Source organism: Gossypium arboreum, chromosome 13, assembly GCF_025698485.1.
Source record: "Gossypium arboreum isolate Shixiya-1 chromosome 13, ASM2569848v2, whole genome shotgun sequence".
Lineage (NCBI taxonomy): Eukaryota > Viridiplantae > Streptophyta > Magnoliopsida > Malvales > Malvaceae > Gossypium > Gossypium arboreum.
The window spans coordinates 62,938,175-62,954,288 of NC_069082.1; positions in this window are offsets into that span (position 1 = coordinate 62,938,175).

A 16,114-nucleotide genomic window follows, 5' to 3' on the forward strand; every position below is an offset into this window, starting at 1 on the left:
ACCTTATTATGGCCCGAATGATCAACTACAACCGGGAAAAAGAATTTTCTATCGGATGTTCTAGACATTTAATCCATGTGTGCGCACATTTTCCCATTGCACGCTGTTTGTGCAAGTAGATGAGACCTGGCTATATGGAAAATATACATAAATCCTACTTCTTGTTGTAATACCCCTTACCCATGTTCAACGCCGGAACAGGGTACAAGGCATTACCGGACTTAAACATAAGCATACATATATTTCCAAGTCATAAATTTTCGTCCAAATTAAAACTTTTTGAAATCGAGCATAAAGTCCTTAACACGGGACTACGAGGCCTAAAACATACATTGGAAGCTGTTCGGGACTAAATCGAGAACTTTAGAAAATTTCACAACACTTAGAAAATTTTTCATGTTTTAAGAGCCACGCGCCCATGTGGCTTGGGACATGCCCGTGTGGGCAGGCCATGTGGTCACACACGCCCGTGTCCCTAACCCGTGTAACTCTCTGTTTGTCACCCAAGAACAAATTGAAGTTACATGGCCAAGTCACACGTCCGTGTGCTAAGCCATGTGGTCAATTTAATTTTCATAATTTTTCATAAAATAGGTGTAGACTTCACACGCTAAGGGCACACTCCCGTGCCTGAGGCCATGTCATCCACACGGCTGAGACACATGTCCATATCTTTGCCCGTGTGCTTAATTCTGAGCATTTCGTTTTGCAACAATTAAGGTGCGACCGAAACACATGCCCATAGGGCAAGTCGTGTGTCACACACGGCTTAGACACACGCCCGTGTGTCTCCCTGTGTAGACAAAAACAAGGTTATTTACCAAGTCATTTTGTCACCTTTACATGCACAACAAAACATAACAACAATCCAAGCAATTATATTCAACCAATTCAGCCAAAAACAAGACATCCACACATCATTCACTTGCTACCATTTATCACATACAAACATCACATACTAATCAACTTAAACCATGCAAATTTCCACATCTATGAAAACATCATCATATGCATATATACTTAAACCAATATTAGCCAATACCGTATGGTCATTTACAAAATGAATTATCAACCAATATAGGCCAACACATTAGGCTAATTTAATTATAACACATAACAAAATAACCCAGTCCCTATACAATGCCATAACTCAAAATGTCAAATTCATTGGTACCCAAAATAATCAGTTGATAGTGTGATGGAGTCTCCGACGATCCCCGAATCCAAGCTAGCTTGGTGACACTATAAGACAAGGGAAAAGAAAGAGGAGTAAGCTTTAAAGCTTAGTAAGTTCCCACGCAAATAATAGGCATCATAAGCACACATTTAACATACAATTAACATAATGATAATTGTCATAAATGTGATTAAGATCTTATAATTATAACTTACTCAATCATAACCTTACCGAGGGTTCATCACATAACGAGCTCATTTCGTTTGAGTTTTACATACATGCATGAGTCATCTCGAATTGGATTTACATACAATTCATCTTTGACATACTCGTTAAATTACTTATTGAACCACTTGGAATACTAAAGAATACTCGGGAGTCCCGTACACACGGTACCATACCAATGCCATATCCCAGATATGGTCTTACATGTAATCTCATATCGATGTCAATAGCCCAGCTATGGTCTTACACGAAATCTCATATCGACGCCATATCCCAAATAAGGTCTTACACAAAATCTCATACGATGCTATATCCCAGATATGGTCTTACACATAATCTTGTAACCCTAATGTCATAACATTTGTATCCTATCTATTCCTAAGGTTTAACTGAGATTCCAGGCTTGTTGTAACTTTGTCGAACACACTTAATGGTCAATCATAGTTCATAAAATAGTAAAGCATTTAAAACACAATTAAAACAATGCATAATTTATATAAGAACTTACCTCAATACAAAATAGTAGAAATAGGACCTACTCGTCAAACACTTTATTTTTCCCCCGATCGAGGTCCAAACCTCGTTTCTCTTGATTATAATAGTAAATTTCACTCATTTATTATTCAAATTATTCAATTCAGCCCAAAAATTACATTATGGAAAAATTATGTTTTTGCCCCTAAACTTTGACATTTTTACACTTTGGTCTCTAGGCTCGTAAATTGAAATAAATTCAATTTATTTGATTCCCAAGCCTAGCAGAACCCGTTTGTACTTATAATAGCCCAAAATTTTCATTTAATCACACTTTTACACATATTTTATAACCTTTTTACAAATTGGTCCTTTTTGACATTTTCATCAAAAATCACCTAGCAAAAGTTGTTTATCATACACCAAACACACATTCTATACCATTAGACATCAAGATACGCACATATCTAATATGGGTCAAACCCTAGACCTTAATCATTTCTCAAATTAATGGTAGAAATAGATAGATCGAGTGATAACGACTTCAAAAATGTAAAGAACATTAAAAACGGGGCAAGAACGGACTTACAATCGAGCTTGAAAGTGGCCAAACCCTAGCTATGGCTTCTCTTCTAATGTTCAGCACAAGCATGAAGAAGATGGACTAAATTTTGGCTTGATTTTTGCTTTTAATTCTTTTAATTACTAAATGACCAAAATGCCCTTTACTCAAAACAATAAAATTCTCTTATCTCATATCTATTTTTGTCCAACTTAAAGTAAAATAGTCTAATTACCATCTAAGGAACTTCAATTTAAAATTTCATAACAATTAGACACCTCTAGCATGTAGAACTCAACTTTTTCACTTTTTACAATTTAGTCCTTGTTGCTAAGTTGAGTGCTCAAGCATCAAAATTTTCAAACAAATTTTTCACGAAATCATTTTGTAAAATTGTAGACCATGAAAATGTAATAAAAACAAGTTTTTCTACGTTAGATTTGTGGTCCTGAAACCACTGTTCCGACTAAGCCCAAAAGCGAGTTGTTACACTTGCAATTGCTCAAGACGGAAACAAGAACGTGCTCCCGATAGCATTTTCCATCGTATATAAAGAGAACATGGAATTGTGGGAATCCTTCCTTACCAACCTGCGGAGGTATGTTATTAACAACGATAATATTTACAACATCTCTAATAGAGAGAAAGGATTAATTGCCGCCATTAGGCGTTCCAGTGTGTCATGGAGATCCGTTTACTACATTCGGTACATATCAGATAACTTCCATCAAGATTATAAGAATGTAGACTGGTGGAGACAAGTTGTGAGAATTGATAAAGGATAACCTTTTCTTTTCAATATAAGTTTTAATGTTTTACTGCAATACTGTAACTTATCTTTTCTTAATACATATACAGTGCACGAGCTAGAGCCACATATTTTCTGCCAAATAATGACTCGACTTAAGAGTGACATGAAGGGTCAAACAAATACATCTTTTTTACGGTGGTTGGGTACCATGGAGCCGTGGCAATGGGCTTAAAGTTTTGACGAGGGCTTTCGTTATGGTTAAATGACCACAAACTTGGTGGAGGGGATCACTGTGTTATTGAAAACACGACATCTTCATATTTCATCTGTCTTCTCGGCTACATTCTACAAGTTGGCTACCTTGATGCCAAGAATGGGTCAGCAACAAGTCAACCAGATAGAGGCGAGACACGTGTTTGTCGAAGATGTCAGGGATGCAATGGTTGCAAACCTTCGGATGGCGAGGTCGATGAGTGTAAAAGTATATTCACGACATCTTGAAACGTTTCGAGTTATAGAGACCATTGGTCATCAACTCAGTATAGCACCTAGGTCCTATGAAGTTGATCTTTGGAATAGACGGCGTGATTGTAGGAGGTTCCAAACACTTCATTATCCATGTGCGCATGTTGTGGCAACATGTGTTATAGTCTCCTTCAATGTTGAACTATTTGTCATGATGTGTACACACTAGAGCGCACGTTGCGTGTCTGGGAGAATGAGTTCCCTGTCCTACCTAACCTATTTATGTGGGGAGGTGCCTCTGACGACTTTCGAACTTGTCCCAGACAAAAAGTTGCGTAGGAATCCGAAAAGTTGTCCGCAATCAACTAGAATTCGTAATGAAATGGATAATAGGGAGAAATCTGATGGTAAGTGTTGTGGATTATGCAAATTAGCTAGTCATAATCGGAGTAAATGCCCACAGCGAAACTATTATGTTGGACAATCGTCACGATCGGGTAGGAATTAAACTTATGTAATTTATATAAAAAAATTTATATTACAAAGTTTGTTCCAATTTTTAATGTTGTAATGTATTTAATTTATATAAAAATTTATATTAAAAGTTTGTTCCAATTTTTAATGTTGTAATGTATTTACTTTATATAAAAATTTATATTAAAAAGTTTATTCCAATTTTTAATTTTGTAATGTATTTAATTTAAATTACAAAATTTGTTCCAATTAGATTAATTTTGTAATGTATTTAATTTATATAACGATATTTATATTACAAAATTAAGTTTGTTACAACTTTTAGTGTTTTAATGTTGTAATGTTGCAAATAATCTAATTTATGACCACAAATTTTGTTCCAATTTTTAAAGTTCCAATTAATCTAATTAAATATATACAAAGATTGTCTTTTTCTTGATTTATATATTTTTTAGAGTAAAAAAGTACAAACTTTGTAATATCAAAACTGCAAGAAACCCCTAAAATTGATGGTTTGATGGTGTGGTCCTAGGGGTATATTTCTGCGGGGGTCAATGTTCATGTTGTGTATGATTGCGGCGATCAACATACTCTTCAGTCGCAGGTGGGGTGTGCAAAATATGGAAGAAAAATCATATGCCTCGAACGTCATCGATGAACTTGAGCTGGGAGGAGTGCCATACTGTGATGGATTCGACCCAAAAGGAGTGGAGTATTGTGGTGGATACAGGCTGGGGAGAGTGCTGTATTGCGGTGGATACGACCCAAAGATATCAAACCTAGAATAGTATCTGTGTCCTAATGAGCCCGGGAAATAGTCATTGACCGGCAAATCCAGATGATAAGAACTATTAGCCAAATGTGTATGCGATCGTTCAGACTCAGCCTCCGACTGTGGCTCAGGCTCGGGCTCGAGATCTAGTTCTGGCTATGGCTCAGCCTCTATATCAGTCATTAGCTCGTATGCCCTAGGTCGATGCATGTGCGAGGGGACTATAGTCGACTGCCCACCAAGTAAATATGGCTTTCACGTACTAGAGTACCATTGTATGTACTTTAACAATGGTTGCAAATCGAAAGAAATATCTGTCTAAGGTCACCGTGCCATTCGATTATCCCACACTGCAATATATTTCCAATGCACAACCCCCCAATTATTTCCATGTTTTCCTCTCCTGTTGATCAAGTGAATCTTCTTCACCTGCATTGGCGGATCTGGGATATACATGATGCAACCAAACTGCCGGAGTACTCGATCCCTATTATACCACTCGACTATCTGGAAATTAATAATTGGTGCATTAATGCACCACAGGTGAGGATGAATGTGGGCAGCCAAGGGTATAACAACCATAATTTATGGTCTCCGATACGACATCCAAATAAACTGCACGATTAATAATATGGTTAAAATTTAACACGGTTCGAGTAAGATATACAAATTAATTACATGTCACGAATATTGGAATAGCTTACCCCTTCCCCGGCATGTTGTTCAATCATCAGATGATATATCGGGACAATGTACGACATCCCGATACCGGGATAAAAACTCCATCTACGAAAAAAAATTTCAAGTAAATATAGTATCGTTAGAATAGTATCATTATAAAAAAATTTTCAATTAATAACAAGTTAAATTTTATCACCTGTTCACTAGTGGAAATACGTATGGTTGGTGCCTAACCGATGCCAAGAATGACATCCGATAAATAGCCCATAATACAAGACATCCGCCTATGTCTATGACATCAAGCTTTGTCATCCAAAAAAGCTCACGATACAACATAGCCAAAATTGAGGAACCCAACTATACGAGCAAACATTTTGCAAATCAGCTAATAAGGGTAAATACATCAAATGAACCCTGTTGTAACAGCCCGATTTTGGGGCTAGTTAGAACAGTGGTTTCAGAAACCATTATTTTAAAGCTGGAGAAATTATTTTTATTATTATTTTATGTGTTATGACATGATTACATGAATGTATGAAAATTTTAGTGAGATAATTTTATTGATTTCATGCTTAATTGCAAAAAAGGACTAAATCGCATAAAAGGCAAAAGTTTTGTTTTACTACCCAAACGTGTTAAATAACTAGAGAACCAAAATTTAAGGCTTTTAAAGGGCAATTAGACCCTTTTAAATAGAAGTGGCCGGCCATAGGGACAAGATTGGTTAAAATGTCAAAGTTAGGTGACATTTGGTGACTGAATTGGTTAAAATAAAACAAAAGGCTATCATCTTCCTCACCTCTCCACCGAAATTTTCAGCCATTCTAGAGGTTTTAGAAGCTCAAAATTTCAGCAACTTCTCATCCTTGCAAGTAAGTGGCTTAGATAGTTTTTATTGATGATTTTTTCATTTTTAGGACCCTTGTAGCATGAGCTGGCTAATGAGGGAACTATATTGCAAGATGGTTAAAAGTCTAAAGTTTTTCCATGTAATGCCCCTTACCCATATCCGATTCCAGAATAGGGTTCGAGGCATTACCGGACTTAAACATTCACAAACATGCAAAACTAGGCCACAAAATTTCGTCCAAAATTAAAATTTTTTAAACACATGCATATTGTCCCTTATACGGGCCTACGAGGCCCAAAACATATATCGAGGGTGGTTCGGGACTAAACTGAGAACTTCTGGAAATTTTACAACGCTTAGGAAATTCTCTATGTTTAGAGAGTCACACGCCCGTGTGGGTTAGGCCGTGTAGTCACACACGCCCATGTCCTCAGCCCATGTAACTCTCTGTTGATGATGTCAGCAACGAAATAGGGTCACACGGCCAAGTCACACGCCCATATTCTAAGGCCGTGTCCCCCACACGGCTGAGACACACAACCGTGTCTCTGCCCATGTGGCCAACACTTAGGCTATTTTCCAAGCCTCAGTCAACCATAAACCCTTACACATTTATACAACATCCATAACATATAACATGACATCCATTTAATGATTAAACATCTTCAATTAAGCCTCAAGCATAGCATTTGCATGTCATGATACATGTGTTTTACATACTCATTTTATACTAAGTTAAACACACCCATTTCACACTCATTTGGCCTTGTCTATTATAATATCACTTACTTTTATACCATGGTTTCCATCATACCAAAAGATTTCAACTTAATCATCAAACATTAATAATCAAGGCTAACTCATAGCTTTATAAAATACCAACATATTTCACATATGAAGAATAACATGCTTGTCTAAGACATTACACACCATAGCAAGTCACATACTCACATCACATGAAATTTTTAAGCTTGTGCATGCACATATAATAGGGTTACAACCCATTAATCAATATAAGCCACATCTCATGGCTATATACAATTGAATCATTATAAGCTAATACATTTTTCCAAATCATGAAACACATATATCGAAAGAATAAGTCTCTATACATGCCACTCGCTTGTGTACGCTTAACTTATATATGTTAACAATCCAAAGGGGATGGCTTGATAGTGTGGTGCTGCCTCCGACGGTCTCTAACCCTGACCCGACATAACAACACTAAAGAAATAGAGAGGGGGAAGTAAGCTTAAAGCTTAATAAGTCTATATGAAAATAATAAGCAAATTATCAACATGATTCCATGGTAATATAACCATAATTATACTTTTTCTCATATTTTGGTCACGTTGTTTTCTCGAGTCATAGTCACTAAATTATTTATATCTGGAGCTACAAAACTCCAAATCAAGATCCATAAATTTTCCCTAAAACTATACTCATATATATTTTTACCATAAAATTTCCATAATTTTTGGTCTAGCCAATAAGTATAGTTTATTATTTAAATTTACCCCTGTTCTGCTGCTTGACAACTTCGACCTTTATTTACTAAAAATTGATTATCTCATATTACATGTTTTGATTAATGTTCTCGTCTATTTATCTTGAAAATGAACTCATTAAATATTTGGTAATATAAATCCTAGCCCATAATCATTTTTTTAAAATTTTTAGTGATTTTCCAAATTTGAGACAGGGAGCTCGAAATCACTCTGACTCTGTCTCACAAAAGTTAAAATATCTCATAATATGAAACTCTTTTTCTTACAACGTTTCTTCTATGTGAAACTAGATTCAACAAGATTTAATCTCATATCTTATTCAATCTCTAATTCAATTTTCTCAATTTTTGGTGGATTTTAAAAGTCACACAACTGCTAATGTCCAACGCTATCTTAGTGCAATATAATGGTAACTATCATAAGTTCATTTTCAACTAATCATGAACTTACCATTTCATGGATTTCATGTTCAATTTCACAAAGACATAATAACATAATCATAAAGATTATTCATCATTCAAACCCTTTTGTCTTACTTATCATATACACATATATACTTGCTCATTGTAAACCGATCTTTATCAAGGCATTACTCATAGGTTTAGCATACATACCTGTACTCGTTGTAAAGTATCGATAACCATACCTCTTTCATATGTCCTCTTCTGGACTTTCATCACATTCATTTCATTACCCATTGAACACTCGAAATACTATTGGATACGTGGAAACTTGAACCTAAGTGCCACATATACATACGTAGCCAAAGCTACCTTATAACATGTATACATCCATAATGAACTCGGACCAACTCAACGAGCTCGGATGTCACATGCATCGCATCCATAATGAACTCGGAAACTCGGACCAACTCAACGAGCTTAGATGCTTGCATCCATAATTAACTCGGACCAACTCAATGAGCTCGGATGCTTCACATATATCACGAACTTGGACCACCTCAACAAGTTTGGATTTCTCACATATATCACGAACTCGGACCAACTCAACGAGTTCGAATTTCTAAATTCCTAGTGACATGTCACTTGTATCCTAAACTATTCTTAAGGTTCAAATGGGATTTTCCTCACTTGCATATAATATCTTTATTGCACTTGCTCGGGACATCGTATGTAACGGCCATAATAACATTCATGCTTACAAATTCACCATTCTGATATTCATGTAATAAACATGGCATTGCTCATAATTACATTAAGGCATTTGTCACATAATACAATCATCATATCAACTATATAAACATTCATCACACAATGTTAACACATCAATTTAAGTTCAAGCATAAACAATGATATTATTGCATTATTATTAACATACGAACCTACCTCGAATGCGAGCACGACTATTTATTCTGATTTTGTCCATAATCTCATTCATTCCCAATCTATGCATGAATCTCATTTCCCTTGATATATAATATCACATTTAGCTTAATAATTAGTCACATTATTCATATGGGTCCAAAAATCATATTTTTATAAATTTTTATTTTGACCCCTAAACTTTCACATATTTGTACTTTTGCCCTAAGGCTCGTAAAATGATTTTTTATTCAATTTCCTTGCATTTTAAGTCTATCCAAATCATTTTCATAACTATATCAAACTACAATTCTCATCATAACACCCTTTTATACAATTTTTACAACTTTTACAAAACGGTCCTTTTGGATGTTTTCGTCGAAAATCGCTTAGTAAAAGTCATTTATTTAACATCTAACATTCATTTTCTACCATTAGACATCAAAAAACATTCATGACATCCATGGGTAAATTTTTAAACACAAACCCTAGCTCAAAATAATGGTGGAAATAGCTAAATCGAGTTACTGGACTTCAAAAATGTAAATAACATTAAAAATGGGGCTCGGGATCACTTACAAATGAGCTTGGAAGCTTGAACATAAACCCTACCCATGGCTTCCTCTAACATAAACCCTACCTGTGGCTTCCTCTAAGATTCGGCTGGATGGGGAAGAAGATGAGCAATTTTGGCTTAATTTCCCTTTTTAATTCATTTATTTACAAAATGACTAAAATGCCTTTACTGACTTTCTTTGAAATTTTACCTAACCATGTCCATTTTTGTCCAAATTTTTAGAAATTGGTCAAATTACTCTTTAAGGACCTCTAATTTATAATTCAATTTAATTTCATGCTTAAAGCTTCTAGAACTCAAGTTTTACAATTTATTCAATTTAGTCCTTAAAGTCCAATCGAGCACCTTATAAATAAAATTTCTTCATGAATTTGTTACAGAAGCATAGAAACATGTCATAAGCCTTATAATAATCATAAAATAATTATTTTTCATTCAGATTTGTGGTCTCAAAACCACTGTTCTGACTAGGCCCTAATTCGGGATGTTACATGCCATGAGAGTATTCCTGTTGTTTTTTGAAATTTTATGGAATAAAATGAATCATGGTTGTGAAATAAACAACTTTTGTGAAGTAGTTTTCATTGAAACCCTAACTAAGGACAATTTTGCATAAGTTATGAAATAGGTGATAAATGTGTGAAATAATGAGAATTATGAGATGCTATAATTATAAAATGAATTCAGTTAGGCTTGGCTAATAGGGAAATTTGATAAAAAATAATTTTCGAGCCTAAGGGTAAAATCAAAATTTTTGCGATGTTTAAGGGCAAAACGGTCATTTTACCAAAGTATGAGTCTCAAGTTGAATTGAATGATTTTTGTATTAAATAAGCTAAATTCTAACATTTTAGATCAAAAGAAACGTGATTCGGGTCTTGATCGAGGGAAGAACAAAGTTTACGAGGATTAGGCTCGTTCCCATCATTTTGTGTCGAGGTAAGTGCATATGAAATAATATGTCGTTGTAGCTTATTTTTAAATGTTTTATCATTATCATGTATTATAATTTTACTTGTTACCATTGCAGCATAAATATTGTGATATAAGAGTAATCTACATGATGAATAAGTACGACGACATCAGGTTAAATATGAAATCCCGTTGAACCTCAGAAATAGTATAGGATACAAAAGGTATGTCATGAGGAACTATATGGTCTGAAATCATGAGTTATGTCTGAGTTCATGAGATAAATGTTATATGTAATGTGGGTCCGGGTATTGAGCTTGAGTGCAGACCCGTGAGTAGCTCAATGAGCCATGATAGAGTTATGGGGTTCGGGAACTGACATGGCAAAAAGGCTCATGAGTAACTCAAAATGCGAGCATTACAAAGTACGAGGTAGCTCTGACTACTTATATGGCACTTAAGTGTAAACTTTTCATGTATCCATTAGTATTTTGAGTGTTCAACGGGTAGTTTGAAGAACGAGTTGAGGAAAATTTCAATGAGGTATGTTATTAGAGAGAATGAAATTGAGATATTTTACGGATGATTATAGGTATGTATACTAAACCCATGAACAAGACCTTAGTGTGTGATGAGACGTAGTAAGTATGCATAAAGGAAGTGAAGAGTAAGATAGTGAGCTTAAAATGATATATCATTTAAGTATGATAAGCCATTGTAGGATGAATGTGTTTTTTTTTTATTACACTTATTTGCATATATGTACTTACTAAGCTCCCATGCTTACCCTCTTTCCTTTCCATTTTCTTATAAAGCTGCCAAAGTAGCTTGTAGATCATTGCCTACGTCGGGGAAGCCAGCCACACTATCCTTAAAGCACTTAGTATAGCTAGTTTTTATCATTTTGATTATGGCATGTATAATAACTTTTGATTTTATTTTGGTGTCACATTGTTTTGGGGCCAAATGTGTTGGCTTGTTTTAGTATTTGACTCATTTTGTTTAAGGCCATGAAAATGGCTAATTTTGAAATGTATATAGGCCTTAGCTATGGTTGTGGTTGAGAAATCATATTAAGTTAAGACTTTGATATGTTGGTTGGTATAAAATTTGTTTCAGGATGGCATAAGGCTTGATAAATATCCTTATATTGTCTACATGGGTAGACACACGGGCATGTGTCTAGGACATGTGTGACACACGGTCAGCCCTATGGGCGTGTTACATGGTCGTGTGTCCCCTGCACGTAAATTTTACAAGTCAATATGCATGATAGTAAACACACGGGCAGAGACATGGCCGTGTGTCTCAGCCGTGTGAAGGGTACGATTTAGCACACAGGCGTGTGCTTTGGCCGTGTAAACCTTAACGGTTGCTGACGTCAGAAACAAAATATCAAGTTTTTTTAGACACGGGCTAAGACATGGGTATGTCATGGCCGTGTGAGAGACACGGGCCATAGACACGGGCGTGTGCCTGGCCGTGTGAAAATCCCTGTAGATTCGAATTTAGAATTTAATTCACATGGGTATGGAGCACGGGCATGTTCCCCTGTACCTAGGCTGTGTGAACTACACGGGCCATCAACATGGTCATGTTTTAATGGTCACACGGGCGTATTGTCCATCCTCATGGGCATGTGCCCTGTTTCAAAGGTCATTTTTTTAAAGTTGGTTAAGGACCCGAGTTGGTTCCGAATGGATTCCAATGGACGTTTGAGGCTTTATAGGCCTATATTAAGGAGTTTAGATAAAGTTTGAAAAGGTTTTAAATTTGATCAAGCCTTGATGATTTGAAAATGTTGGAAATGCATGTGTTTAAGTTTAGTAATATCTCGTATTCCGTCTCAGCGTAGGGCACTGGTGTGGGGTGTTGCATTTAGTGGTATTAGAGCTATGGTTTAGTCAGTTCTCGGACTAACCTGGCATGTGTACGAGTCTAGCTATACATGCCATAGATAAATTGTCATAGTGTGATGGCTTCTAATTTTGTTATTATGTTTTCTTATAGTAATGGATCCCGATTGAACTATGGCAGACGATGTAGAAAGTAAGCACCGGCTCCTGCTAAAGGGGCAGGGCCATCCGATAATCGACCCCCCACGGTTAGTCAGGGAGGGGGAGAAGGGGCCCGAGAAGCCTTTCTCCACATGATGAATGAATGTTACACGGAGTTCGTCCAAGCGAGCCCGAATGCTCGACCCCCTCTACCTCTCCCTATTCCTCAACCTGTCCCTATAGCACTCTAGGGAATGGATTTTGTGAGATTGAATAGACAGCCAGTGGACAAAATTCAAAAGCTTGGAGCCGAGGAGTTTCGTGCTAATAAAGATAATGATCCCGAAAGGGCAGAGTTCTGGCTTGAGGATACCATCAGGGTATTCGATGAATTATCTTGTACTTCCGAAGAATGCTTGAAGTGTGCCATATCCTTGTTGAGGGACTCGACATACCACTGGTGGAAAACGTTATTTTCAGTGGTACCTCACGAGAGAGTCACATGGGAATTCTTCCAAGAAGAATTCCGGAAGAAATATATTAGTGAGAGATTTATGGATCAAAAGTGTAAAGAGTTTCTTGACTTGAAGCAGGGCCGCATGACGGTTACTGAATATGAAAGGGAGTTTATCTGACTTAGTAAGTATGCTCAGGAGTGTGTGTCCTCCAAAGCTAAGATTTTTCGAAGGTTTGAGGACGAACTTAATGAGGAAATTAGGTTGTCAGTAGCTGTCCTTGAATTGAAGGAGTTTGTAGTGCTTGATAATCGGGCATGTAAAGTCGAGGAGTTGATCAAGGAAAAGAAGAAAGCTGAGGCTGAGACTAGAGATGCAAGTAAGAGGCATGCAAGCAAGTCATTTCTGTCTCAGTCTAAAAAACCTAGAGACATTTACCCTCATTTGCATGTTTCAGTCGGACACTCGTACAGAGATCATAAGAAGCAAGATTCAGGTTTGCAATCTCAAGTTACATTAGTGGCTAGTGTGAGTAATGTCAGGTTTCTGGACCAGAGTGCCAGTATTGTGATAGAAGTCATTTCGGCAAGTGTAGAATGAATGATGGATCCTGTTTCCAATGTGGTTCTCAAGACCATTTTATCAAGGATTACCCCGAGATGAATGAGAAAGAAAAATTTCAAAGTGCAAGGCCAAGTGGCACAAATTCTAAAGGAAGACCTCAGAAGAATGTCAAAATTGGGGCTAGCAGCAAGAATGTGACGAGAGATACCATAGTAAGATCAAAAGCTAGAACTTCGGCTAGAACCTACGCCATACGTAGGTGTGAAGATGCATATTTGATAAATGCCAAATTATACATATTTTTACCCCAAATACTTTGCATATTTATGGATGTTTATTACTAGATTTGTGGATTTTGGTGCTCTTAATCCAGTTATTTCAGGTTTTGTACTCAGGAGAGCAAAAAGAGTCAAAAGGAGCCAAAAACAAGCAAAAAAGTGACAAAACGGACCAAATGGAAAAGATGACATGGCCTAAGCCTTGCCACACGGGTAGCTCACACGCTCGTGTCTTTTGAAGCTGTCGACCAAGGCTTTCACGATTCACATGGCCTGACCATTGACCCACACGGCCGTGTGCAATTTAACGGATCGAACACGGACTGGCAATTACGTCACACGGTCGTGGCACACAGGCGTGTCCCTTTTTCAATGAGTTGTATTTTACACGGAAAAAGGATACTTAAGGAGGAAGAAAGCCAATCCAAAGCCTATATAAACACCCTACATATGACTTAGAGAGGGGCCCCCTCCTCTAGAACTTTTCTGGAGTACAGAACCACACGCCGGGAATTACTTGAAGGAAGCCAGACGATCCATCCCAAAAGCTGGAGCTACTCCAAGACTGAAGATCTCTCTCAGAATTCCTTCAGGGGTTTTCGAGTTTTCTTTATATTTTGTTATTTTCATACTTTTGAGATGTACTGTTATTTTATTATGAACTAAACCCCTTAGATACTTAAGGGGGTTGAAACCTATGATGGATCTTGTTATTATTATCTGAACTGTATGATAAATGATTTGTTCTTAATTATGTGTTCTTAATGCTTGAGTTAATATTCCGGGTATTGATTCATGATTTGATGTGCTTATGTAGAGGAGCAAAAGTCATTGTCTAAGAGTAGATTTGGCATAATTAAGCGGAGTTGATCGAACGGCTATAAATAAGGTTACGAGATTTTGCCAGATTAGGGTGAAACTTAATATGGGAGTCCATAGATCGATTTACTACTTCCCTAAGGGTTTTAATTGAGAAAGAGATTTCGATTAATTGAATCGAGGGTTAGATGTTATTAGTCTCGAAAGAGATAATAATATAGGTTAGGGAGTCTCACGGATCAAGTCAAGTGAATAAATCGTCTGGTTCAGAGTCAGATAAAAGTGAAATCTAGGTGCATTCCTTATTGGGTGTCGTCTTTATCAATTACTTTTCTGCAAGTCTTTTTCCAAATTTTCTGTTCACTTTAGTTTAATTAGTTAATTAGTTTAATTAACAACCCCTCTTTATTTCTAGGTTAAATAATAAAAAAGATAGTTATTACTAGTACTTTTGGTTCCCTTGGGTACGATATCCTGGTCTTGCCATTACTATACTATTGTTTGATAGGTGCGCTTGCCTTTTTGTCCTGATAATAGTTAATATAGGTTTGATCTTCATTATAAATATTTATTACTTGTTACGAATCACGCGATCAATTTTTTGGCGCCGTTGCAGGGGAACTAAGATATTAGGAACGCTCAATTTTTATTACTTTAGCCATTTATTTTTCTTGCAATTTAATTTATTTTATTATTATTATTTATTTACTCTTTCTTTCTCTTGGCAGGTTTTTATAGTTTATGACTAGAAGAAACCCGTCAAGACCATTACTTTTTGATGAAGAAATCGATTGCACAGTTCATAGAAACCAAAGAGAAATAAGGCTTAGCTTAAGATACATAGAGAACGAGCAAGAAAACGATACTCAACCTCCAACCGACAAGATGGCTAAAAACCAAGGTAATTAGTTACCTCCTGCAATTGCGGCTCATCAAATCTGCTCCACGCACTATGTATGATTATGCTAAACCTTCTTTAACAGGAACTGAATCTAGCATAGTTAGACCTGCTGTAGCTGCAAATACTTTTGAATTAAAACCTAACACTATTCAGATGATACAGCAGTTTGTTCAGTTTGATGGTTTGCAGGATGAATATCCCAACGCTCACTTAGCAAACTTTCTGGAATTTTGCGATACATTTAAAATCAATGGCGTTTCTGATGATGCCATTCGTCTTCGATTATTTTCTTTTTCATTGAGGAACAAAGCTAAACAGTGGTTGAACTCGTTACCACGAGGGTCAATTAC